The 27,684-nt window shown below is 41.9% G+C and overlaps 1 long non-coding RNA gene across 2 annotated transcripts in view; it reads left to right on the top strand.

Moving 5' to 3' along the window:
• LOC126406550 (uncharacterized) overlaps positions 1-7,142 on the top strand; it is an 8,099-nt gene extending 957 nt beyond the window's left edge. Inside the window, exons 2-3 of one of the 2 annotated variants that reach the window (XR_007571716.1) lie at positions 3,457-3,590; positions 6,505-7,142. This is a non-coding gene — a long non-coding RNA (uncharacterized LOC126406550). Of the gene's footprint in view, positions 1-3,456; positions 3,595-6,504 lie in introns of both variants that reach the window. The other variant, XR_007571717.1, reaches the window with a different exon arrangement.
• The last annotated feature ends 20,542 nt before the right edge of the window (positions 7,143-27,684 follow it).

Below are 27,684 nucleotides of genomic sequence, written 5' to 3'. Positions count from 1 at the left end.
TTACTAGTCAAAACTGAATTACAGATATCTGTAACTGTAGTTTTGACTGGTCAAAATGACGTTATATATATATCTGTAATTCAGTTTTGACTAGTCAGAATGACGTTATAGATATCTTCAATTAAAATTCATACTAGTCACAATGACATTACTACTAGTCAAAATGATGTTGTTGATATCTATAATGGTATTCCGGATAGTCAGACTTAGCGATTAAATGTTAAAACGGCTTGCCATATGTCTCTGTTGGTTGTTGGCAAAGAGAGTAATTGGCTTGCACAGGGCCCTGAAACCCAAATTTACTGCAAGCCGTTTGGCAATTGGTAATTGATTAATGGCAAATTTGTTAAGGAATTTGAACCACTTAAGTAAAATATAAACTGTGGTGGATTCTGCATTGTTACTTAAACTTGAGGCTCTGTCTTGTAGAAAGTCAAAACGTTATTTTAAGACCTCAATTAATTTGTAATTATCAGTGGTTTCCGACATTTTGGCTCCTTAAAGTGAAGCAGTGTTAACTTGCAACCTCTCATCACAGTGATTTCACCCTCTCAGACTGTTTAATTTGAATATTTGTTGGAGGTAAAACTATCTTATACTAATATTTCACAAAAAAATGGGATGCATTTAAATGTATGTAACAAAACAACTCAGATTCATCTTGTGACCTACTGAACTGGTTTGTATTATGCTCACATGGTGCATACTCTGAAATGCAGATGTTTATAATCAAATTACCGCAAACTAACTGACACACAGCAATCCTGGGGCTGGGTAGTTTTCCAGCATCAGGAGCTCTGGTTTTTGACTGGGTTTAGTTGTGCAGTGTACATGGGGACGACGGGGCACATACAGAACTCACAGCGGGAGGAAGTGGGGGGTCCCACTAACAGTTCAATCCTGCCATGGTTGGTTATTTCCTGAGGTTGCATGTGTGTGTCTGCATGCATATGAAGCTATTGTAAGCAATAGCTGTAACCATGCAAACATGGCATAAGGGTCTCTGTGTGGCATGTAAGGGACGGACAGATATCCACACACACGCATGGATTTACCTACCACACTTTTCCTAATATGCCACATGAGGTGGCAGACTGAGGTCTCATTGTCCCTGTCATTAACCAACACCTACAACCAGCACCTCCGGCCCCCACACTTGCGCAGTTACCACGACGACAAGAATACTGAGCATTCTTTCTCCGGTTGCCCCGGTGACACTAATTATAGGGTGTGGGAGGGCTCACGGGACGGCAGAATTCCGGAACGACCATAACGACGCAGGAGAGAGGCGTTCAGGGACGCCCAGTGACGAACAAGGGCTTAGTTATACACACACGCCACTCCCTGGAGTGTGTGACTGTGTGTGTGTTTACCAGCAACTTGCACAGATTCCCCAGGGACACGTGTGCATGCCTGCCCTGCTATGATAATTGCTGCGAGGAGATCACACTCCAAATGTGTGTGCAAGGCATGCGTGTGTGTGTGTGTGTACATATGAATGTTTGTGCGTGTGGGCATTTGTTAAGGGTGATTAAATCTGAATGTTTAAGAGTGATCATTCGTGTCAACGTAATGGGGCTTTATGTCGTGTGCCTGTTACACACACATCAAGAGGTAGAGAGTGTTCGACTGAGTCTCACACACATGCCCCAGTGCTGTTTCTCAAACACACACACACACACACACAAATCAGGAAGGACACCAGGTCAAGGGCTACAAAGCAAGGGCATGAGCAAAGGAGAAGGCTCCAGTAAAAGAGCAGGGGGGAGTAGAAAAGAGAGCTGACTGGATCAAAAATAAAGTGAAGGCACGGAAAGCAGAGGAGGAGAGGCTGAGTGGGAATTCCTTTTTAGCAACAGGGTCAGAGGGGTTGAATAATAAGAAGGCCAAAGAGATGAAAAGAATATTGACAAAGACACAGATCTGTGCGTGTGTGTGTGTGTGTGTGTGTGTGCCACAGACAGAGAGAGAGAAAGAGAAGGAGGAGGGTGTTTGTGTTTTGAGGGAGACAGAAAGTGTGTGCGGTCAGAGCACACACAGTGACTGTGTCAAAGACAGGGAGAGTGTGTACTGTGGGATGGAGTAGGAGCAGGCAGAGTGTGTTAATGCCTCTGACTGGCAAAGGAAGAGGTTATCTCTTCAAACACGCCGCAGACAAGCAGGTCACGGAGGGAAAAAGTTTAACAGGGATAAAAGGAAAGGTCAGCGGTCAGAGGTGCATGTGCAGGGAGAATGTGAGCAGTTATCAAGGGGTCTGCATGTGTATGGAAAAGACACTTCTGTCAAAGCAGGAAAAGTAGAGGTATAAATAGTAACATGATGGCCCTGTTCTATTCAAGTGACCTGGCAGGCCATGTCAGTGTGACAGTGAGACAGCACGCATGATACTGGAGCCCCAACGAGAGCAGCTAAATAGAATTTAGCCACCATTAATGTCACTGTATTAATTCTGCTTGTGTTTTTGCTGCTTTGACAAGTCAAAATGTCTGCTGTGAAAAGAGTCTGTAGGGCTCAATATAATAATACGGTTTTGGAATTGACCATAGATGTCTGTTACATCTAAAAATGTCAAGTATTAAAAGTTCTTAGGTCCAATCCCATTTCATATTTTCACTTATGTCTGAGCGCCACCATGCCCCTCAAAACAGAGTTAAAAGGGGTAGTGGTTGAAAGCTTTCTACATGAAATCAGACAACCCTTCAAGACCCTTGTTACCTAAACAGATGTGACAACATTGCAAATATGCCGTCTTCTGCAGTGGTGATTTACCTCACGTAGGCCATAGGCATCCTTTTGCAGTTTTGAGGACACTCGTGATTTATTCACAACTTAAGTTTCACGCCATTGATCGAGCAAACAAGTCATCAAATGAAAAAGAACACTGCTACATTACCAGGCAACTAGCAACCTATGCTCCTACCCTGCCAATCTGCACTGATATTGGAGGAGCGGTAGAAAGTGCAGCTACTTCACTACCATTTATCGTCAACAGGGGAGTGCGCAACATGAAAATATGTCAAAATCAGCAATAACAATGTAATGTTAGCTAGTTAGCTATCAAGACTTGGCAGACTAGCCATTTCTTTTGTTACAACATTAAAATAAGATAATACAGTGGCTTTTGTGTTTTATTATCTTTATTAATGAAAAAAAAAACACATTTGTGGGTTTCATTTGTTGCTCATACAGCCACTTGCTCCTGATTTCTCATAACACGTGACTTGGATTGGGCCTCTCAAATACCTCAATTTGTTGCTCTACCCCTCATTCCCAACAAGAATCGGGACACCCTACCCCTGGGCATGAATATGCAAAATGGAGGGGTAAGGGCTAAGTGGTGGGGGTGTATTGGGATTGGGCCTTATGGTCTTGTTTCTTTGATAAGACAGTTTCTAATTTAAATCTAAATTGAAGTTGACAAAAGCTCACTTACTCCTCTTTTGCTGTTTTTCTTAGTAAGGAATGAACTGCCAAGCTCAACGTATGAGCCAAAGTGGACGACAGGTGCTCAGAATAATGTAAAGTTGCCAACTGAGCAAACTTCACCTGCTGATGAAGACCATGTGATGTGGTCAGAAGTTTTGGAACAAGTGAGTAAGTGGACCTTTAGTTGAGGCCATTTTGTCATGTGCTGTGCAAAGGTCAAGAATGAATTGTCAAGCTCTTTTTAATTTTTTATTTTTTTACTTGTTACTTGTTAAATGAATACAGGCTTTAGAAGAATAGTTTACTCTTTATTTCTCACAGCAGAGCAACAGGAAAAGACTCATTTTGGAACAGAAATTGGCAAATTGACACACTACATTGTGATGATGACCGTATAATCGATATAATCGATTACTTGTAGGGCTGCACCTAACTCACAATTACATCAGTTGAATCAGATTTAGCTGTTCAATACGAATAGTTGACGTCTTTTAAAATTTCATATGAACACGTTTTTACATCTGGAACCTCCCGTCTACAATGGGCTTTAGACTTTAGTCTCCTTAAGGAATCTCATCCCGTTTGATTTGGCGGTTGGAACGTCTTGCGACCGCATGCCTTTGCTGACGTCGACCCCAGCGGGATTCAAATCCTGGACCTTCCACATGGAAGACGAGTGCTCTAACCATTACACTAGGGAAGCCTGTCTTTTAAAGTTTAATGTTTTAAAGTTTGAACAAAAGTCAGCAGGTCGTTCAGTGTAACCACGATATTTATGTAATCAAACAAGCTACCTGCGCTAACGATGAATCAGAAATGTCCAACAACATTTTTTTCTGACACTAGATATCAAACAAAGCCGGAGACTTTGTCGCATTAAGTTGCCGTGGGCTTTAAGTTCACCACTTCTTTGCAGAAGAGAGAAGATTTTGTTATTTCAGAGCCCCACAGTGAAAAATCTCTTAATGTATTTGCCGCCGCAACATATCCATGGCTGACTGAACCAAAGAGTATCGTAAAAGTCAAAAGCACTTACTCCGCAGCAAAATCTGGGGACCAAACGTCCCCGCCAATAAACTGCACAGCACAACGACATCCAAAAAAACAAAACAAAACCCGTAAAAAACACAAGTGACTGTTCAACTTGAAGCAATCCCAGTCACCTGAGGGGTCTCTGACTGATGATTCCAATCTCTGACTTTCAGGGGGCAGCTCTAATTTCTTGATTGCAAAAAAAGGCCCTGGTGGTGTTGGGACAGAAACAATCACTCACTGGAGACACACACACATGGCAGAATCTCGTGCAATGAGTAAACACACACAAGGCCACACACAATCACTCTCTCAAAAACAGGAAGGCCACAAGAAGTCAGCTGCAGAGCACAAAAGAAAACGCTACCTTTGCCACATTAATGGAATATGTTTTTATTTTTTTTTTATTTTCATAAAGGGGCAGCTGGGGATTGTTGATTGTGAATGTCCTCTCTGTACAGACCGGGACTTTTAGCAGATAAACCATATGTGTGTGTTTTGGCAAACAGAGGAAACGTTGGCAGGATAAAATCATTATCTGCCCACCTTTCTGTGAGGACAACGTGCACGTGCATTGTCTCGCAGATGGGTTGGAAGAGAGGGACACGGGGAAGTCGAGCTAAAAGCTTTCCATGTGTGCCAGTAAGCGGGAAAATGAGTTCCATGCCACACACCCTTTACACATTTCTCCCATCATGCCTATTTATCCAGAGTGTGGAGGGAGAGGAAGAGAGAGAGGGAGGGGAGGGATGGAAAGACCTTGCACGGAGTGAATGATGTCAATAACACACAATGCCTGGGGGGTGAGGGCTGGGTAATTGTTATGTGTGCATGTGTGAGTAAGTGAGTGTGTGTCTGGGGGTGCTTGCCTTACAGTTTCTTTTGTGTTTGCCTGCCTTTTGTTTGTGTCCACGGGTGGCAAGGGACACGCTGTCATGCTCCTTCAGCCCTGCCCTTGTGACAGGCTGTGTGTGCTCTGTGTGTGTGCTGTGTGTGTGTTTGCATGTGCCTGTGTGTACATGCATGTGTATACACTATGTGCGTGCTTGGGTGTTTGTCCGTGAAATCCTGTGCGTGCTATTGAAACTGCGTGAGTCGGGTTGTGAGAAAACAAGTGCATGTCTGTCAGAGAGTGTGTGTCTGGGGAGTTTACTGCTGTATGAGAAGGGCTAGCTGTGTCTTGTGTTTATAAGGGCTGCCCCCTGAAAGCCGGAGATTCGAATCATCGTTCAGAGACCCCTTAGTCGACTGAGAGTGCTTCAATTCGAGCATTTTTGTTTTTTGTATTTCTGCTACTCAGGGTGCTGTGCAGTGTACTTCTGGGGACGCTTGGTTCCGGGATTTTGCACTGTAAAGCGGCCTTCACATGATAAGAACAACGCGCTTCACTCACCGCCAGGTGCGGCGCAGCGGCGCGGTCAAAGTTCAAATAATTTCAACTCTGAGCGCAGCGCTCGGGCGGAAAATCCAAATGGTGTGCGACGCCAAGGGTAGTGGTGCTGCTTTGTCAGGCGTTGCCGTCCTCTCCGTAGACAAACAATGGGACATCAGCTGATCATGTGTAGAGGCCTTAAGGCTCTGAAATAACATTATCTTCTCTCTTCTGCTTAGAAGTGGTGAATTTACAGATCACGACAAGTTAATACGACACAGTCTCTGAACTTTATTTGATATCTAGTGTCAGAAAAAAATGTTGTTGCTCATTTCTGATCTATTGTTAGCACCGTTAGCTTGTGTACTATGTTGCATGAATGTCGTTGTCACACAAAACGTCCTGCTGTGCCCGTTTAAACTTTAAAACTTTCTATGAAATGAAAAAAAAAAGAATAATGGAATATTCCTATTGAACAGCCGAATCTGATTTGACTGACATAATTTTGAGTCCGGTACAACTCTTTTGTGAATGTCTACATCTGCTTGTATTATTAAATTCAAATGGAACAACAAAAACACTATTAAAATAATATGATTAATATTAAATTACTATCAAAATAACATGTCTTTCCTTCTTCTCCATCACTATGTTTGACTTTGTTTCCATTCCAGGACTCCCTGCTCCTCCTCCATCTGTGCTGCGGCTGCTGTCTTCGTCTTTGCAGGCAGGGGACGGTCACTGTATCTTAGTGTTTCCTGGAATAACACCACCTAAAGTGTGTTAAAAGAGAAAGAGTAGAACAGGAAGTAATATTTCAACAAGTAATTTTCATTAGTACTGATTCTTTCTTGAAACAATATTCACTTTCCTTCAAGAGGATAACCTCACCTTTTTCCGGTTTAAAGAAATGTTTTACTGGTACATTAACTGAAAAGCAAAACCCACAATTTGTGGCAATACTATGATGTTAGCATCTTGAGACAGAATATGAGGCTGAGCGATTTAAGATGGACATTCTTTGTAGTGAGAGAAACACACTTGGATGCGGAACATAAAGGTGGTCATTCTGAGCAGCTCGCTGACACTGAGTAACTGACATAATCAAAGACACTCGGTCAACAAGACCCACACAGGCAAGCTACCCTAACACAGTCACAGCGATCCAGTAATAATAGCATGTACAGCACAGCTCCAAGCACTAACCCATCAAAAAAAATACATAGATGTAATAGTCACCAATTAGTTTGCGACACAAGGTGTTACACACAGAAACACAGCATAGAAACACATCAAGCTACAGACTCAAATAGAGATGATGTTGTTCATACAGATGCAGATTAAAACATATATACATATGCAGTGTGTGTGCATTTCTTTCCAGAATCACAAAACCAAATCACACAGAAAATTATTGGTGCCGGGAGGTAAACATGTGATACATTAAACTGTTTACATCCTCAGATCTACTGAGAAATAGAGCCTCTCTCATTGAACCAGATCTGATTGAATCAAACTATAGCTCTTGTTGTTTGACAGCCAGAAAAAGGAAAGCTACTCACTCTAAGTCTCCACCTTTTACATGTATTTCCTATCAATCACTGGCTCATTTAATTACAAACACGTGCCATTTGAATGCTTCTTTACGTCATTTTGACCATCTGCTGTTTGACATTTGTTGCATGCATCCCAAAATGGTGGAATTTGAAAGATACTAAATGAAATATTCAGGAAGATGACTGTTGGCAGGCTGCATGGACTCTTGATGTAATTCACCCATACAACTCATCAGACACATGTGGTACATATGGTTTTTAAAGGGGACCTGATATGTCCATTATCAGGTTTGTACTTGTGTTTGGGGTTTTTACTACTTACGCTTTACTCTTCATACAGTCTGTGGCGGTTCAGTGCCTGTCTCTTTAAGCCCCTACCCCCTTAAAAAAGGACCAAGACTTTCTTGAAGAGGTGGTCTTGATCCAGTTACAAACAAACTCTGGTGCGGTTCGTTTGTGGTGAGAACGTGTTCCGACCTGGATCTGAAACAACTGCAGTCACATGACACATTGTTTGGGTTAAACATGAGCATGTTACAGTCCTGGAGGATTATTAATGTGCACCTCCTCCTGTACTGCCTTAATATGCACATTCAGCACATCCAATGCATCAAAACATTGTTTTCTAGTTGGAGCCGCGCCTCGTTCTCAAACTGTATGGTTTGACTAAAATGAACAATGACAGCAATATAGTCCACGATGAGCAGCGCTAAAATCAACCTGCATAGTTGTCCCTCTGTTGTGACATTAGAAAGTGTCACATTTATCTTGCAAGTGTACTCTACTTCAACGTTTTGTTTACTTCCTGGATTTTTCCCACATGGAAATTCTGACCAATCAAGAGCAGCTTTCTCACGCAAGGCATTTGATCTGGTCTGCTTGTAAATGCTGCCGTGAGAACATGAACCAACTCTAGACAATTATGCAGCTTTGTAACAAATTAGTCCCTGATTCAGACCAAAGCAAGACAACTCTAGGTCTGAAAGCACCCTTAGTCACAGTTGATTAAGCGCATTATTAGACATGATCACTTCTGAGCTTTTTTCAACTACACCAGTCCGTCAGTTTCACCAGTAATTTGGTCCTGGTCTGATAAGTCACACTGTGAACAGCTCCCTGTTGCCATCATGCAGAATAATTACAGGTTAAGGGATGATTCAAAGCATATGTTGCTCTAATGGGCATCGTGTGTGTTTCTGAGGGTAAAATACAGAATGTATCTCTCAACTGTCAGGTATGCACATGTTGTGTACACTATCTACCATGTCTGCCTGACTGTCAATGCACATACAGTGTATTTCTAATGAAGGGTTCTCTGTGCATTGTCCAAATCTGGAGGAAAATCCCTGGTGACGAAAGACATGTAGTAAATGTGTTTACACTCATATGTTGCACATGTTTTTCTTTTTATGTGTTTGTAATTGTCAGTGTGTGTATGTGTTAATAAGTGCCTATTTGCCAATGTATCCACATTCCATGTTCAATGTGTCACGCCTTACGCCGTTTTATGCAATTATTGTGAGAGTGCGTGTGACAGTTTGCACACACATGTTCGGCCACTTCCTTTCTGTGTGTGTGCAAGACTTGGAGAGCAAGTCTCCTTCCTGCCTGTTTATATGCAGGCATGTGTTAGATCCTGCATGTGTGTGTGCGAGAGTGTGTGCGTGCGAGTGCGTGTGATGTCTTGCATGCCAGTCTAGCTGTAGAGAGAGACAGCCATCATTAGGGGCTCCTAGTGAGAGCAGGATTACAGGGCTATTAGATGGAAGTCACACGCAGACCCACAGAGCCCCTGCTTTTAATCTTAACACTGTAAACCACATTCCAGCGGCAACACATACACAACTATATAAACACATGTGCAAAAGCACAGTCAAAGAGCCTAATCAACATGTATGGAACATAGAGATGCGTTGAGGATTGCATTATGGGAGTCTAACACACCCAAATGCAGTTAAAACATATAACTCGCAGATACACACACAAACACTACACACTACACTCTGACTTTGCATGTGTGTGACTGCAATGTTGTTAGTGGGAGGTAAAAGGTCAGGCGTCTTTCCTCTAGACACAGGTAGACAAGATGATGGGAGGGTTGGGTGGTGCAGAGAGACAAAACAAACCGAAACAGTGGGGGAGAGGAGAGATTCAGACTTTCTGGGCACTCACAGTGTGTTTGGGTGTGTGCTCATGTGTGTCCATCTGTGCAATTAAGTGTTTCCATAAGCTTTAAAAATTTCATCATCATCATCATCATTATACTAGAATGATTGTAAGTTATTTAAGTTCCTCTCCTGGTATTGATTAAACCTAAAAACCCATCTCTGTTCATCAAAATTACATATTTACGGTATACGCGTATTTTAAGTTTTTTCCATAGACTGTAAAAATCACCCATTGGTTTGTGGACTGCAGTTTTGAAGCCTCGAGTTCGGCATTTTGGACACCGCCATCTTGGTTTTTTGGAGCCAGAAGTTGTTATGAAGGAGGAGTCAGCTATAGAGATCAAAACCACTTTTTGTACCAGGCTGTAAAGTTTGGCATTTTAACAATGGGTGTCTATGGGGATTGGCTCACTCCTGGAGACAGCCTCAAGTGGCCATTCTAACAACTGCAGTTTGTGGCACCTCTGTGTTGACTTCAATTTCAGCCCTGGTGGTTGCCACTGGGATTATGCCATGACAAAAAACCCACTTCATGCCATAAAATGGCTTAGGTGTAGCTCTACACCTTCCGCTCATTTAGTATACTTGATCTATGGATATGCAAATAGGTCCCTGCCTCTATGTCTACCCAAACCCTGAGCTGTTCGCCTGCAGCTCCAACGTACCTGCTAATGTTCAACTTCTGACTGCTCTCTGCATCATAACAAACATAGCAGTAATAGATAACATGACCCTTCGACTTGACAACGTTATCAGACAGCTAATAATGTGTTGTGTTGCTAATGTTAGATAAATCTTGTTGCCGATTGCCAGCTCTGACAAGATGATGTGAAAGTTAAACTTATCTTGTAAAATAGTGATAAGTAGCTACATTTGACTTCACCTCTGATACCCATCGTTTCACAAGTCGACAGGATTAGTTCCTTATATATGTGACAGGCTGGCTGTCTGAATTTGTGTTGTTGAGGCTGTAGGCTAATTGATAGACTGCAATTCCAAGGCAGTGTTGACTGCTTATCTTGCTCACGATATGTCTTGTGGTATATAAAAACCACCATATGGCCATGTCAACAAGGTTAAAAACTTGATTTTTACTAAAGGGGCTCATTATCTTTTTTTTTTTTCTTTTTTTTTGTGGATGTAATTTGGGCGCTAGAGAGATAGACTGTTACAACACACCTAACGTTATGCCTGACTTGTTACCTGACACTCCTAACGCTGGTAACTGTAACCTTTAACTAAGCTTCGTTATTTCCCTGCGGTGTGCAGTTGGACTTGAACGTATGCCTCACTCACCTAATGTGTGTATATCTCTGAGCTGTCTAGGGGGTAAATGGGTTACTCACCCTTCATCAGACCCGACCGCTACTGTAGGCGGCCACCCCGACCCGACGCTTCGGGCGTCCTCTCCGGTCGACGGCCAGGCTGGGCCAGCACAAGCAGCGTTGTTGTGATTTTAGTTCATAGGGGGGGTTGAACGTGACCCCAGATCAAGTGAGGTGTGTAGTGGCGTTCCCGGATCGGTGGATTTTGTCTCCGGATTTCTGAATGTCTGTCGGAATCTTCTGCAGAAATGTGGCGTGGCAGTCTGACGGCGTCTCCAGCAGCCAGCCCCGACTCCAGTCAACCGCCGCCTTTTCAGGTGTGTGAGCTCCTACGAAGGGGAGTTACCCAATACCCCAAGTTGAACATCAGCCTCTCCCTGCTTCCTAACTCCACCCCTAACCGTACACCTAGGCTTCCTAATTATGTGTCATAACATAGACTGTGAACGTTTGAAACAAAACACTGTAGCACTAAGATATAAATAAATAAATACACATAATATAAACTTTTCAATCAACTTATTTTTGTCAATAAAGTTACTGATAGACTGAACAAAACAGATTCACACAAACATTATATTGTAATGTAAAAGACTATTCAAATGTTCAGAGACTAACATGAAACCTTTTCAATCATGACTTTGTTGATGAACTATGGGAAGTACTGTTCAAGTCTTGGTAAAGGGATGACTATAATGTGCTGATTTAATGGATACAACCATGAGTTGGGGCCATATGAGGTCATCAGGTTCAGTATCTGTTGGTAAAAGTAACCTATGGAAAAGTTTAAATAAAATATGTCCTTTAAACAATTAGCTAAATTAAACTTTTTTTGTAAGAATAAAATAGATTATTTTGAAATGATTGCTATTGTATAGTCCTACAGTAAAATGACTCTTAAAAGTCCAGTGTGTAGGATATAGGGGCATCTATTGGCAGAAATATTATTAAACCCTCATAACTATATTTTAGTTAGTGTATAATCACCTAAAAATAAGAATCACTGTGTTTTGTTACCTTAGAATGAGCCATTTATATCTACATACGGAGCAGGTCCTCCTCAACGGTGTCTTCCATGTTGTTCTACAGTAGCCTAGAATGGACAAACCAAACACTGACTCTAAACAGGGGCATTCGTGTGTGTATTCGTCTCCTACACACTTGGCACACGGGCAAAGTTTCAGTCCTGCAACCTCACCATTAGATGCCACTAAATCCTACCCACTGGACCTTTAAAGAGACAGGTCCTGAAAGCTGACTGGGTGAAAGGTCACTCATATACTCCAACACTTGAACGATAATGAACATGCCTCGATGCTGCAACAGTATCTTGGCAACAGAGCAATATCACAAGGTCATGATCAAAACGATTATCTCTAACCACCACATGCATACAAACATCCAGAGATCAATAAAACTTTTCTGAAGAACAGGATGATGGAAGCTCAGCTTTAAATTAGATAAGAACTGAGAGAGATCATTAGAGACAGAGCTGAAGAGCAGTGTTGAAGAAGGAAAGAAAGAAAGAAAGAAAGAAAGAAAGAAAGAAAGAAAGAAAGAGAAAATCAAAGGTCATCTAAAGGGATTATACTGATTGATCTGCTCTAAAACTACAGACACAGCACAGTATAAAAAAAATGGGCCCTTTAAATTAGATGAGAAAGAACAGAAAGAAGAGGGTGGTGGGGGGAAGGAGCTGCTGTGCTGAAGGTCCACGAATGACATAAAAGAGCATGTCAGCTGTGAAATTGGCATCAGGGCACCTTGAACTGGCTGAACCTATCTGGACAGGCACTGAGAGGGATGCAGTTAAAGAGACAGTGGTGAACAAAAAGGGAGGGCTGGTAAGGGTCTGTCAGACTGCAGCTGGAGGAGGACGGGAGGTGATGAGAAGAAGAGGAGGTACTGACTTGACTTAGTGACCTGTCTAAACTTGGAATGGATGGCCATCTCCCCCCTCGATTCATGAGTTTCCTGTGATATTGATTGACTTGCAGCTGAATCATCCTCCAGCTTTCCAAACTAAACTATTTTTCCCGACAGAAATGACACAAACCTTAATTATAAAGTAGATGAAAGCAGTGGGAAGAGATAAAAATGAAATACAGACGCGTGGCGAGAATTAAAGATGAGCTAGAAGGCAATAAATGTGTTTGTTTGTGTGGGATTGTGTGTGCTAGTGTACGTGACTGTGTGTGTGTTAGTGGTCAGATATGTCGTGACTGCTCCTCTGCACCCATGTGGTAACACACACATAAAACACTGAGATAGACACATGCAAGTCACTCTTGCTCATCACTTTAGGATGCTCGCCTTCCCATCTTGTCTTTGTGCGTGTTTGTAATTTACTCCCTCACCCTCTTTCATTCACTCCTTCACACACACACACTCACACACTCACACACACACTTCCTTCCTTCAGGCTCTTCATATGTACGCCTCATCCTGCTTCCCCCTATGTGCTGCCTCCCTCTTTTCACTTTTTGTCTCACAATTTATTTCAGCTCCATTTAGACGGTGCTGGCACAGAGATCCATCACTGCACACTCTGCTGCCAAAGCAAATATTAACTCTGTCTGTCTCTATCTCTCTCCCTGCGTTTCAACTCTCTCCCTCACTTCCTTTCGCTGCGACCACACTCGCACAAACACACACTTGCTAAATTTAATCCAGCTCTGTTTGAATAGCACTGGCACAGAAACACACCAGTAGAATATTACAAATCAAGTGCAAATCCCTCTTTGTTTTCACATGTACTGTGACAATTCTTAATCTTGTAAGGGCAATTCAACACCACACGATGGAGAAACATTAGCAACACACATGCACAGATGATGACATACACACAGCTACAAGTTCAGCTGTAGCTCAGCTTTAGCCTGGCTTAGCTGTAGCGCCTCCCACTGTTGGGAGCGCTGCATCTCCTGTCTCCTCCTCCTCCTCTCATCCTGCAGCTCATCCTGCAGTCCTCATAGCACCTGTTCTTTCTCCTCCAGCTGGTAAAGAATTTAAACAATAATTCCAGTTTGTGGGTATTTACATTTTCATTTATTCATTCACTGATTTGCCATAACCATTTATCCTGTTGGTGATCAGGGGGGGCTGGAGCCTATCCCAGCTGACACTGGGCGAGAGGCAGGGTACACCCTGGACAGGTCACCAGACTATCACAGGGCTGACACATAGAGACAGACAACCACTCACACTCACATTCACACCTACGGACAATTTAGAGTCATCAATTAACCTGCATGTCTTTGGACTGTGGGAGGAAGCTGGAGTACCTGGAGAAAACCCACACTGACACAGGGAGAACATGCAAACTCCACACAGAAGGGCTCCCCCACCCCAGGTTTGGACCAGGAACCCTCTTGCTGTGAGGTGACAGTGCTAACCACTGCTAGAGAACTAATTTCTTATCTAGGCCTAACCGCCATATCGATTTTTACTAAACTTGGTAGATATGTAGAACAGGACGCCTCAAGGNATCCCAAACACACACCATGTGAAACTGTACGTGAGCAACTGTGCACTCAATGGGTATGGACTAGTTTTCAATTAATCATGACAATTTAACTTTTAATGTGTTTTGTCAAAAACTGTTAAATGGATAACAATGCCAAATAAATCTGAGGACAGTTTTGGATTTGCTCCTTGCTTATTTATTCATCACTTTCATTCATCACATCATTACATGTTACATCTTTATTTATGTAGAATCCTCTGCAGACGGACTTAAAGTTGCACTCTTTGGTTCCTCTCAGCCATGTCAGGATTTTTGTACACAATCCTCTACATGCCAGTGTTATGGCGTATCTTATCTGGTCTTTGTAATCAGCCCTTTTGTGCGTTTTATGGTTGACCTCTGATATACATTATTATCATAATTTTTGGCTTTTCTTTGAAGTAATCTTACTTTGTGTTTTATATTGCTTGTTTCAGAGCTGTATTTTTGTTCTATGCTGTCTGTCTATAACTTATATTTCTGCCTGTCTTGGCCAGGACACTCTTGAAAAAGAGATTTTTAATCTCAAGAGGTTTTTCTGGTTTAATAAAGGTTTAATAAATATAATAATAATAAAAAAAATGCTTTTCAGCATTTAGTTTTTAGACTGGCTTATACAAATCTGCTGCAAGAATTACAAGGAAATCAAGATAGATGTTACCACACTTCAGACGGTTTCATGTCATATGCTGGGGGCAACATGTTTTCTGTTACCTCGTCTAGATTTTGCACAGGACGTGGGTAGGAGGGGAATACACAATACCAGACACAGTGGGAGCTGAAGGGGTTTAATTGGAATTCTCAATTTTACTACACTACAGAAACTCATCAACTGTCACAATGTCATATTCGTGATTTTAAGTGTATTGAAACGCCCCTATGTTTTTGTTGTTACTCATAATGTAAGTGACTGCTGTGGGTGGATATATTTTTCAGTGTGTGGGTAACAGTAGGAAGACACTTCACCTAATGTGTCACTGTTTTCTGTTGTCTCACCCCCACTGTCTGGGTTTAATGTCTCTCTCTCTCTCTCTCTCTGTCTTTCTTCCTTCTTTATCCCCTCAGCACACACAGACTAACCACAGTGCCATCCACACTGTCTGCATGCATGCATATGTGTGTGTGTCAGTGGCAGAGTGTGTGTTCATAATGGCATTTCCCAATGATGCAGAAGGCATGTAAGGGAATTAATGATACATATGCAACATAAACAGACATACAGACAGTAACATAAGCTGATAGGAGAAGTGTTTCATGCAGGGAAAAAAGGGGAAAGTCCCAGTCCTTAATTCCTGGAAGGCAGAAGTCACAGAGAGGAAACAGACAGGTAGACAGTGGCTGTAGAAGAAGAAAAGCAACCAACAGAGAAGAAAGAAGAAGACAAGAAGAAAAATCAGTTAAAAAGAGGGCACAGGGATAATCAATATGCTGAGTGATGCACACGGTCTGCCATATTCTCTGCAATGACAGAATAATCTATTGTCATGTCATCTGGTCTGATTTCTTCTCAAAATATAATATATAAGAGATGTGGAAAAAAAGAAGGGAGATAGGAAAGGAAAGCTGGAGAGCAGAGGAGAAGAAGGAATATTAAAGACGCCTTTTATTATAAATATAACGACCATAAGCTCCCTATTACCATTTCAACAATATGATTCTGCATTGTAATATTGTGTTGTCTTCAGTGGTCATTTATATTTTCAGTTTCAATTAACAGATGTAACACCATAATCTACGCTGTAGCCTGACGTGCACCTCCCCAGAAATGTAACTACACGTTGCGGCAACGCAGACCTCCTGTCTGTTTTTGTAAACTGTAAACCATTTCCCTCAGTGGAAACAAAGCTTTTATTTACTTTAACTTCACAGATAAGAACAATAAATTGTGAAGACAATAAACCCTCCACAAAAATAGCATTATAAATCTTGTGTGTGATTTATCCTGGCTTCATATGAGCAGAGGAAATCCCTGCGTCACTATGCTAATTTATACAATGTAAAATGCCATAGGCTTTTGCTAATAACGTTAGCATGTTTAATATGTTTGGAAAACGTGTTTAGTATGAGACAGTTGTTTTGTTGTTGAACCTTGTGAGTTGTAATGGAGCTGAATTTTGTAACGTTACCTTTGTTAAATGTTGCTGTTGTCCCTGGCTTCATATGAGTAGAGGAAAAGTCCACTAGCCACTAGGCTGATTTATACAATGTAAAATGCCATAGACTTGCGCTAAAAACATTAGCATGTTGTACTTGTGGGGAAATTGTGTCCAGCAAAAGACAAGTGCTTTGTCTGTGAATGCTGCGAGTTATAGTGAAGCCAATTTGTGGACTTGTGTTTGAAATTGTCTCTATTAAGCCATGTTTTATGTGTGTTTTGAATCCACTAAACTCTACGGCACTTCACAAAACCCCGCAGCCAACTGGTGTTTTGGAGGTGTAACTGCAGAGTGACACAGACACACCACTGCACTAGTGTAAATGCTCACAATGGTGTAGGCCCTGTGCACAGGCTACGGCGTAGGGTGTGCCGCACAACTAGAAATCCCGCTTTCCTCAACCATCCTGCAAAGCTCCTCCATCTGCTCCCTCAGGTGCAATGCATTCTGGGGTCCTTGCTCTTCTAGGGCAGCAGCCAGCTACAAAATCAAAGATAAAGACAAGTGATACATTATCACACCAGTGTAACAGTGTGCAATAACAATGACAACGCTATTGCATTTGACCATAAAATGCACTTCTCATCATGTAGCGCATGATGAAAAACTCTGTTTACTCCAGCTCACATCCTAAGGCCTGTCTCTAATTCAAAGTCCTAAAAGCGCCTGTGAAGTGTTGATTTCTTCATGATGTAAACAGGAAGGAGGGAGGTCACACAAAGCTTTGTCGCAGAGAGACAGACATGAGGAGACAGCAGCGGTGCATCAAACTGCTGGGTACAAACACTCATACAACCTGAAAATGTGTCTAATGAAAACCTTTTGAAGTTTTCTCTAGCTGCCAGGAAAGGTTTATGAAAAGATTTGGCACTGTTCTCTAACTCTAAAATGCATCAATGCTCCTGTAAATATATTTAATCTCAAAGAAATGCTGTGTTGCCCGCAGTCTCTAACCTCAAAAAGATATTGTTATTGTTCCACGTTGCGAGCTGTAAATAGAAACAATGTCTTAACCCTTTTCATAATATAAGAGGGGGACTGTGGTTATGCAAAGCTTTGTCACTGAGTGGGACAATGACTGGCCTTGTCATCAAACTCTGGCAGTCAAAAATTGAATTGTCTAGGACATAAAACACCAGATTTGGCTCTTGAACGAGTGGGGCCGAAGTTGCATGTGACATATTTTTAGCCAGGTTTGGCCAAGGCTACCTTGTTTTCCAGAAGATCAGACAAACTGAGCGTCAGGGCCACAGGCTGGGATCATTGTGGGTGTGTGTTTATCTGTGTGTGTGTGCCTGTGTGCGTTTATGCGTGCGAGTGTGAAAAAAGAGAAATAGTGGATGTGGGTGTCAGAGGAAAAAAAAGGAAGGTTTGGCGTGTGAAAATGTGTATATTTGAGCCTGTGTGTGCGTGTGTATTATGCTTGTGGTTTGAGAGACTCTATGAGAGACTACCATTGCGTGTGTTGGATCAAATGAGAAAACACCACTTCCTCTTCGTTGGCTGAATGTACGTGTGAGGAGCATGGATGGTTTGTGTGTGTATATCCTTTTGTGTACGTGTGTATGTACACAGCTGCCATTTGTATTTAAAAAGTGACCACTTCCTTTCCATGGGTATAAGCCAGGAAGCCCATAATGAACAATAACCTGTAAGGACGTGTGGGTGCAGGAACTTGTTCTTGTGCATAGCATGTGTTTAGCATGTGTGTGTTCATCTGTCATATTGCATGTACTGCGTGTGACATTTTTATATCTACAGTGTGTTTGTCACTTTCTGGGATCGGAAATAGAACAGCACAGAATACAATAAGCCAAACAAAATGATCTTATCTGTTGTGTTACAGTCTGTCTTTGATCACTGTGACATAGAAAAGCTTGATGGCATGTTGGGTTTCTGTGATGCAATTTGTGGAGTTAATGTGTGTTTGCAGAAGAAGTGGGTCAGTGGTTAAGATGAAGTACATGTGAAGTGTAACACAGTTCTTTAAAAGAACTGAAGTTGAAAGACTTTTAACCCTTAGCGTGAGAGAGTCATGTACTGTAGTGATACTTGAGACCTTCTAGTACCAAAGGTTCCCAACGTTGTGTGTGTATAACAAAAACAAGTAATCTAATTACAAATTACTTGTGGTCAGAGCAATCTTATTTCTTTAATTTAACAGTACAGTACACAAAAAAGAAAAAAACAAAGCTAGAATTACCACCTTGCTGTTGTATACCTCCACAAACCAGTCAAGCTGTAGTTACAGTTTACATCCATCCCTATACAGGGTCATATGTAGCCATGACAGTTGACAATGCCTGTGACTATAGATGATGCTCCAAAGAAGCTGCTACAACATGGATGCTTCACATGTATTAACAACCCAGCAACACAGTAGATCTATACAGTCAGCACAGTTTCAAGATGGACAACAAGACGGTCTCTTTACTGTTAAAAATGTGTGTGAAATTTTGTTATAATTAACCTGTGAATTCTTTAGTTTTGGCCGAAAACATGTTTTGTGAGGTCACAGTGGCCTTGACCTTTGAGCACCAAATCCTATTCAGTTCATCATTGAGTCCAAGTGGACGTTTGGATCAAATTTGAGAAAATTACATTTTTGTAATTACATTTATGAGAAGCAGCAGGTCACAGTGACCTTGACCCCTTGACCCTTTTACCACTTAAATCTAATCAGATCATCATTGAATCCAAGTGGACATTTGTGCTAAATTTGAGGTAATTATGCCCAGGAGGCATCCTGATCAGATGCCTGAACCACCTCAACTGACCGCTTTTGGCGCGAAGGAGCAGCAGCTCTACTTCGAGCTCCCTCCTGATGTCAGAGTTCTCTAAGGCTGAGCCCAGCCACACCACCGAGAAAACTCATTTCGGCCACTTGTATCCACGATCTCATTCTTTTGGTCACTACCCAGAGCTCATGACCATAGGTGAGGGTTGGGAAAGCTTCACCTTCCAGCTCAGCTCCCTCTTCACCACAACAGTCTGGCACAGTGCACTGCGGAAGCCACATCAAACCATTAATCCATCCAAAGAAAATTACCTAAAGGCATTCATGTGATATCGTGTTTTAGAGAATGGGACAAATGGACACATGGACTGACAACCTGAAACATAATGCCTCTGGCCACGGCTGTCACCAGTGTGGAGGTATGAAAAAAATATCAGTGCATTTGGAAGTGTGTAGTAATTAGAGACTTCTTGTTTCTCTGGCTGAGTGTGTACTTGCACATGTAAAAGTATTTTTCTCTATGTTACCATTTCTAATTCAAAGCCTGTGCAATGATGGTAATTATAACTACAAGAAAACTGAATTTATGTTCTGATTAAGAAAGGTAAAACTAGTCAACTCTGCTCACAGATATTGCGTTCAGTGTACAGCAAAAATAGTCACAAAATGAGACATAAACAAAATGTGGGACAATTTAATGCTACTCTTTTTTTGGAGAATTGTCTTCTTTGTTGTGACGTTCAGCTAAACCTCAGTCAGTCAGGCAGACAGTCAGACAGTCAGACAGTGCAAGAGACACTACTACACTGTTTGCCTAATAAAAGACAGATTGGTTTTGTGTGTGTGTTTGTGTGTGTATTCAGTTTATCTGGTGTCAAACAGACTGGTGGTCTTGGAGCCTCATAATCTTATCCACATTGTGTGTGTCAGGATCCTCCCTGTTAAACTCCTCTGAACTGTGACAATGGCTTGGATGCCGTCCTTTGGCATCTATTTACTTCAGCAGACTGGAACTAAATGTCTGCCAGTCATAAACTGATACACCCACAGTCAGTAAGCCAGTGAGCTGTGTTTTGATTTGTCGGAGTTCATCATACATAATTAAAACATTACATCTTTAGACCGTATAACCAATATCCAGTTACACTTGGCAATTAGATTACACTGGTAAAACTTTAAGTCAATTACATGTGAGGATGTCTGGGTCATGTTTAAAAAAAAATTCTAGAGAATTCAGCTGCACAGTGTTTTTGTAATTTTGGACCAAAGCACAGGCAATTGAAATATGCTGAACAACAACTAACTTGCTTATAACATTTCTGGCAAACACAGGGTTGGAATGGATTGGGCTTCATGTGGCTGAGCACAGTCCCTGGTCCTACAAATTGGCTTAAAAGAATATTTCACCCTCCAAATGACTATTTGTATGTCAGTTACTCACCCCTTGTTGCACTGAATTTGTGAATAAACCTTTGTTTTTCTTGCATGCCACCACAGTGAATGAAGAATTCAAAACTGAGAACATCTTTTATTAACTAAAGTCATGGGGTCCGTGATTAACAACAGCAAAACTATATCAAAACATCCGTTTACAAGCTCTCACACAACTTGTGCAGTATAATCCAAGTCCCATTTATCCAGTCATATGCTCAGTACTTCCCTCACACACGCATCTTTGCTAAAACCTTTGTATTTTAAACTGAGCTGAAAGTAAAACTCATCCATGCTCTTCACAAAGCCAACGTCCATTGACAAAAACAGTAATTTTACCTTGCAGAACACGGGAGCTGCTGGTCTACCACTGCCTCAATTGGTTGGTTAGTTTGTGTTATTGTGTGGCTCAGGTGTTTTAAAGGGTAAGTCCGGATTCACCAAAGTTGCACAACAATACAAAGAAACCAACCGATCAACCCCCTTGGCTTCATATCGTCAAGGATTTTTTCCATTTTGGATTCTTCGTTCACTGCGGAGGCATTCAAGAAAAACAAACTTTTCTTCACGAATTCAGTGTAACACAGTGTGAGTAACAAATCATCAAATCATTTGGGGCGTGAAGTATTCCTTTAAGGCGGTGGTTCCTGGTTCCTCGCGGTCCAAAAGTGAGTTGTAGGTCCAGTCACAATGGACCGCAAGTGACTCGCAAACTTGTAAAATTTGTTAAAAACACATTTTATTTTTAAGTACAGTGGATTTCCAGAACAGAGCTATTATTTTGTAGTGCCGTTTCCTGCTATAGAGTGAATGACAAATGGACAGCTAACTAGCCTGATAACATGGCTGAACGTAAGTATGGCGCTGAATGTATTAAACTGTGTGGACCTTGAACAAATGACTGAGGAGAAATCTGGAACTCATGGCTGGACCAGTTGGGAACCACTGATTTAAGGCATAGCTGCCATATTTCTTTGTTGTTGTTGTTATTACTGTGGTTATTGTGTAATAAGTAGTGACAGGAATAGTGTTGGAATTATTAAAGATTTACCTCAAAGGCTATTTGCTGTCTCCAGTCTCCCTCCATCTTGGTCAGGGCTGTGCCATGAGACTCAATATCTCCCTGTAAATACACAGATACACACACTGGGAAACATTCACAAAAATTGCAACATCCAGTTATTACATCTTCTTTTGCAATAAAAAGCAATGTCCCGTATTTATAACCTATATTTCCTTTAGAATACTGTACCTCTGAACTAAACCAAATCTGACAGCATCCACAGTATAATGAGGAGATAAATGTGGCATCGGGTCAACAGCAACATCTGAAACCATGCTCAAATAGTAACTGCCCAAAGACCAAATAACTCAATCCCTTACATGATACAGCAGCTGCCAACAGTCTTCCATCTGTCTCCAAAACCATTAGTGCTCCGCTGTGAATGCCTTAAGATTACCATGTGAGACCAAATAACATGCTCACAGTCACTGACTGCTTTACCTTCTGGAGTTTTACAAAGATCCTTCAAGACAGAAGAAATGCAAAAATTAAAGAAATACAAAATAATAAAATTCTGACACCAACTACAAATCAGAAAAAAACTGGCACACGTCTTAAACGATAACATGCAGTGACACGGACTGACATGAAATTTTAGCTTCAGCAGTCATTGAGTGATGTAAGTGTAAAATGCTCTCACACACACACAACCCACACACACACGCAAGATTGCATTAACCATTTTTACAGCGCGGCACTTTCTGCAGTTGAATAGATGAGTAAGTAAGCCAGCATCACATCTGTATCTGTCACGATCCAAAAAGCTCTGATAATATTTACACATGCTTCTTTTTTTGATGATCCTCTCAGCATGTCAGGTTGCATACAGAATATTTAACAAGAACACTTCTAAAAGTCTCTGGGGAAGAGGAGACAGGGGGGATGAGGAAGGAAAAGAAACATCTGCAAAGAAATAAAGAAACAGAGTTGAGATATCTACAAAGGGTGATTTTTATTATTTGTTGATCCTCTGTCTAAATATAATATGTCATCTCAGCAGCTGGCCTGGCTGATAACATGTGAAGCAGCATGAATCTTAAACCAGGAACAAGTTAAGGAACTGTTTACTGCCAATATTTATACAGTTAAAATCAGCAGAGAGGATCTTCAAAAGAACACAGTTTAACACATTCACATGCAAAAAAAATCCCCATGTGACACAGCCACTGCCTTGTAGCACTTTGTGTGTGTTAGCAGGGGAAATCTGTATGAGAAAAGTGTGTGAGCTGATGTCTGCGTGTGTTCAAGTATGCACACTTGACTCTGTGTATGTCTGATAGTGGAGTAGATGATCTACAGTATAATAAAGAGCAGCAGCTACATTCCATCTCTTCCTAGTCAGGGCAGACACAATAATATTCACTCCACTGGCTCTGGCTAATCACATCAGCCTACTCACCACACACACACACACACACACACACAGACACACACAGACACACACACGGGCACGCACACACATAGAGAAAAGCACAAAAATAGATGCAGACAGACAGCCATGCATGAACGCTCCCCAAGAGTTGCAAGTTTGATGCCAAGATCTGACTCCTAGAGCTCATTTAAATTTGTCCCAGCCTTGTTGAAAGATGGGATTCAGAGAGGAGACAGAACTTATAAAAAGGCTGCTGCTGTTAAACACGCATGATGAAACTACCCACCAGAGTTTTAACGTTTAGATAGATATGTCTAGAATAGTTACGTGGCATGCACTTCAACACCAGGCGTATTCAGATCATGTTGAGCCCAGATACAGATACATATGATCGGCTCGGGACATTTCTACTCTATATGCCGGAGATAATTTTGGTCCATTTTTTTGTGTGTCCAAAGACTCTTCAGGGGTTTTGCAGTTAAGTCTTAGCTGGTGGAAAAACCCCTGGAAGTGAGGATTTGATGTCTTATGAAGCTAAAGCCTTTTTAATATGTAACAAACTGCTGATGCATACACTGTTTGTGTGTATGTGTGTATCTGTATGCGAGTGTGCTTGCGTGTTTGTATCCCACTGTCAGATTTAATTCCGGCTCCCTGATTATCAAAAAAAGTAAGCAGACCCCTGCAAAGGTAGAAGTTTTAAAATCAACTTTAAGCCTTGTGTGCACATGTGTGTGTGTGTGTGTGTGTGTTGACATGTGTGTCTGTGCGTGTGTGTGACCCCCTGGGGAGCGTGAGCGTGCAAATTCAGCCCTCAGAAGGAGGTCTGGGGGGATTACAGGGAGGAATGATGGGAAAATCTGGGAGCACTCTCTCATTCACTCACACGGCAGGCTGCTTTTAAGGACAGCCGAGTGTGTACATGTGCCGTGTGTGCAGTGTGTGTGAGTGTGAGCGGCTGCTACCTCATCAAAAGGCACATTCCATTTTTCCACTTTATGCTGATACAATCTCCGTGTGCACACGCACACAAAGAAGGCTGACTCCAAATGATATCCGATTTTTACAGTGGAGTTCAAGGGCAATTTTAAATAGGTTTTATTGTGTATGAATCCACAATGCAGATCAACAGTTAACAGGAATCTCCGCTGACATCATCTCTTACATCCTTTGCTTTTTATTTTTCAGGGCCATAACTCTCCACCTGGAAAGATGATTAAGATTTCAAAGTTAATCTTCGCACACTCACCCACGCTCTCAAAGCAGGAACCGGCTGCCTTGTAAAAAAATTGACATATGAATTTACAGCAAATGGCAATTTATGACAAGTGAATAAAAAGGACTGAGAGCCACAATAAAAGTTAAGACCCAGACAAGGGTGATATAATACTTTCCACTCTGGGAGAAAATACAGAAACAGAAGAGAGAAAAAAGAGCTGTGAGAGAGTAGTAAACATAGCTGAAGGAAGTATCTTATAGATGTGCTGCTGACATTAATCTTTAAAGTCTTTTATTAGCCTAATTGTGTAAAGCCTCGGGCATTAAACCACTTCTCTGCACAGGGACAGACAGAAGAGAGAGTTTTTGGGATCATAATTTCTGTCACGAAAACATTCCTCCGCTGCTCGAAACCACTTGAAACAAGTCCTCTCACATTTAACAGATGGATGAGGAACCGCACAGATACTCCTGACCTCTCTTGACTTTTAAATCTTTTACTCTCTCCACTTTCTGCCACTTTCGCTCCTTTTTCCCCCTCTCCCTCCTCTTCTCCTCTCTCGCTCTGTCTCTCTGTTTTTAACTTTGTGTCAGTTATGCCGAATCAAGGGCAAGCTGTCATGTTTCATGTGTGTGTGTGGATCGTGTGCGGCCCCTGTGACCCGGGCTGTGTGCATGCGAGAGCCAGACAGTGTGTGAAGTAACCACCGCAACCACAGTCACGGTCTCCATCCCTCCTCCCTACAACAACCCCTCAGCCCCTGCCTCCCACCCTCTCTCTCTCTCTCAGCCCCCTTCCTTCCCTCCCTCCTTTCAAGCTTCGCTCTGTCGTCCTCCCCGTCCATCATCTCTTCCTCTTCGCTTCCCTCTATCCCTTCCTTCAACTCATATGTTTTTTCTTCACTTGCTTCCCACCCCACCATCCTGCTGCTCTGCCCTGGGGAGACCATTGTCTGCTGGTTGCTAAACTTGTCTTTTCACTGTCACTGCACAACTGGTTTTTATCAGCATCTGCATTGTTGCACATAACAAGACTCATGACTGCAGTCAGCCTATAGACAGCAGGGGAAATTATCCTGTTAGTGGCAGTAATTTGGTTTTAATCTAAGTTTGTTTTCACTTTAGTACTATACTGCTACAACATGAGCATGAAGGCGGAATAAAACTATATTTACTTTTTCCACAGCCTCCTGCAGGACATAAACACTTTTAAAGGCCATATCCACCCTACAAAGGGCTTATTACACAAGTGATATATTTTCAATCTAAAAACAATTTACCACAGTTAAAATGGTGTCGCATAAACTGGTCCCAGGATATAAAGATGACGCTTGTTTCTGGTGAGATTGTGCAACAGAAGGGTTGGCATGTGGTGATCTGCGGCGACACGGTGGCACACAGGGTGGAGTGTGTGTTTGGGTGTGTGTGAATGAGATAAGATGGGTTAGAAGGGGACAAAGATGGAATTGGATGAGATTAATATTTGAGGTTTGGTAAACAGGAAGCACAGGGGCGAGGAGAAGTGTAGTATAAATCTGGGTTCGTGTGCCCGATGTACCAACAAGGGAACAGCGTGTCCTTTCATGGGTCACTGGAGGTCAGTGGAAGTGGTCAAATCTCTTGACTTTATAACGAAGGCTAACTAAAAAAAAACCATCTTGGAATGTGTGTGTGTGCATGTGTGTGTGCATGTGTGTAAAAGTGTGAACGCTTGCGGTCAGGACATAAAGTGAGTACAGTCGAGTCAGTGATCCAGCCTTTCGTCTCTGAGCCTCTCTGAACATCTGAAGAAAGGACATTTAGACACAGACACGCACACACACATTGACCATGGGACCTCCAACAACTGAATTCAGTTCAGCTGAGGACGCTGCACAGAAACAAGCTTGGACACGACTTTGTGTCCCCCCGAGCCATTGATATTTATTCAAATAATGAGATCAACTGGAAAAATTAAAGTATTTGAGCCTAGAGGGGCAAGCTTTCCCTTTCAAGTCTACCACGGACTTTAGCATTCAAACATTTGGGGGTTATTCTTATACTTCTGCAATTTGTTGGGGAATAATTGGCTCATTAAAATCTTGTTTTCACACTCTTTGAAAGGATAGTTCAATGAAATAATTAAAATAAAGGACATTTTCAGAGGGACCTGTAATCCCAACAAACAAGACCCATATGACCACACAAGTTGTCAGTGCCTACCCTCTAACATATCCCACAGAAGCATTTCCTAAACGTCAGATTAGGTCGTATATGATTGTTAATGGTTGCAGTTTTAAACATGTGGTTAATGTTGTGAAACAGTCACAGTGGTACTAAGCTATTTCTTTTGGGTTACACGACAAAACTACTTCTTTGGATTTAGAAAAAAAGATCATGGTTTGGATTGAAATAAGGTTTGTTACAAAGAAAATGTGTGTCATGTGACATACTACGTTATATAGTCAACTTGACGTTTGGTTTTACATGGGACACCAACAGTGGTCATGTCGGTGAAAGTCCTGTGTGTTTTTGATCCATCCACCCAACACATTCTCACTCCGACCTCGCCACATATTGACATTTGATCACGGACTTTCCATGTCCAGATACAATGTGCAAGTAACCAAGGGTGCTTTGGTTGTTGACGTTCTGTGACACCGCATCAAGTTCTGCCTGTTACATGCATTGTCTTTGCTCAAAATACACTTCCGTTTTCACAGGAAATTTACAGTTTCCTTACAGTCTCTTTCAAAATAAACACACTTCTTCGGTACAACACCACTAATTGATGTTTTTTTCCCTTCAACAACAAAAGCACGTTGCTAGGTTTAGGGAAAAAACACAGGGTTTGGCTTTATAATCTCATGGGAGGCGAACACCACTCTCCCAGGTGAAGGTAGTTTGTTGGATCCATCCTACACACCACCCACTCAGACTTTCTCTGCCTTGTTTTCGTTCTTGTCCTGCCACATTTTCCCCTGACATCGCCAGGCACCCTAAAACATCTAAGGACGGCTTTTTATGCCAGTGTCTGAGGACGCAAATCACTGCCCAAGTGCTGGATTTCGATGACCTCGGAGTGAGATCAGGTCGATCCACTGCTTCTTTGCTACTCAGACTTTCTCACTCTTTCACACCATTTATACTAGGTCCCCTGACTTCCTCCTTCACTCCCATAATAATTACTGTGGCCACTAGCAACCTAAAAATAACGTAAATATAGATCATAATAAGCTGCTTGTACAAACAACCAATGTGGTCGTATCTTGGAGGAGGACAGTCTCAGTAATTCCTACAAATCATCAGGCTTTGATTTCATTACGAAATGCTCACTGCTGTTT

This window comes from Epinephelus moara, chromosome 2, assembly GCF_006386435.1.
Source record: "Epinephelus moara isolate mb chromosome 2, YSFRI_EMoa_1.0, whole genome shotgun sequence".
In the NCBI taxonomy this organism is placed as follows: domain Eukaryota; kingdom Metazoa; phylum Chordata; class Actinopteri; order Perciformes; family Serranidae; genus Epinephelus; species Epinephelus moara.
This window is presented reverse-complemented; position numbering and strand designations above follow the sequence as displayed.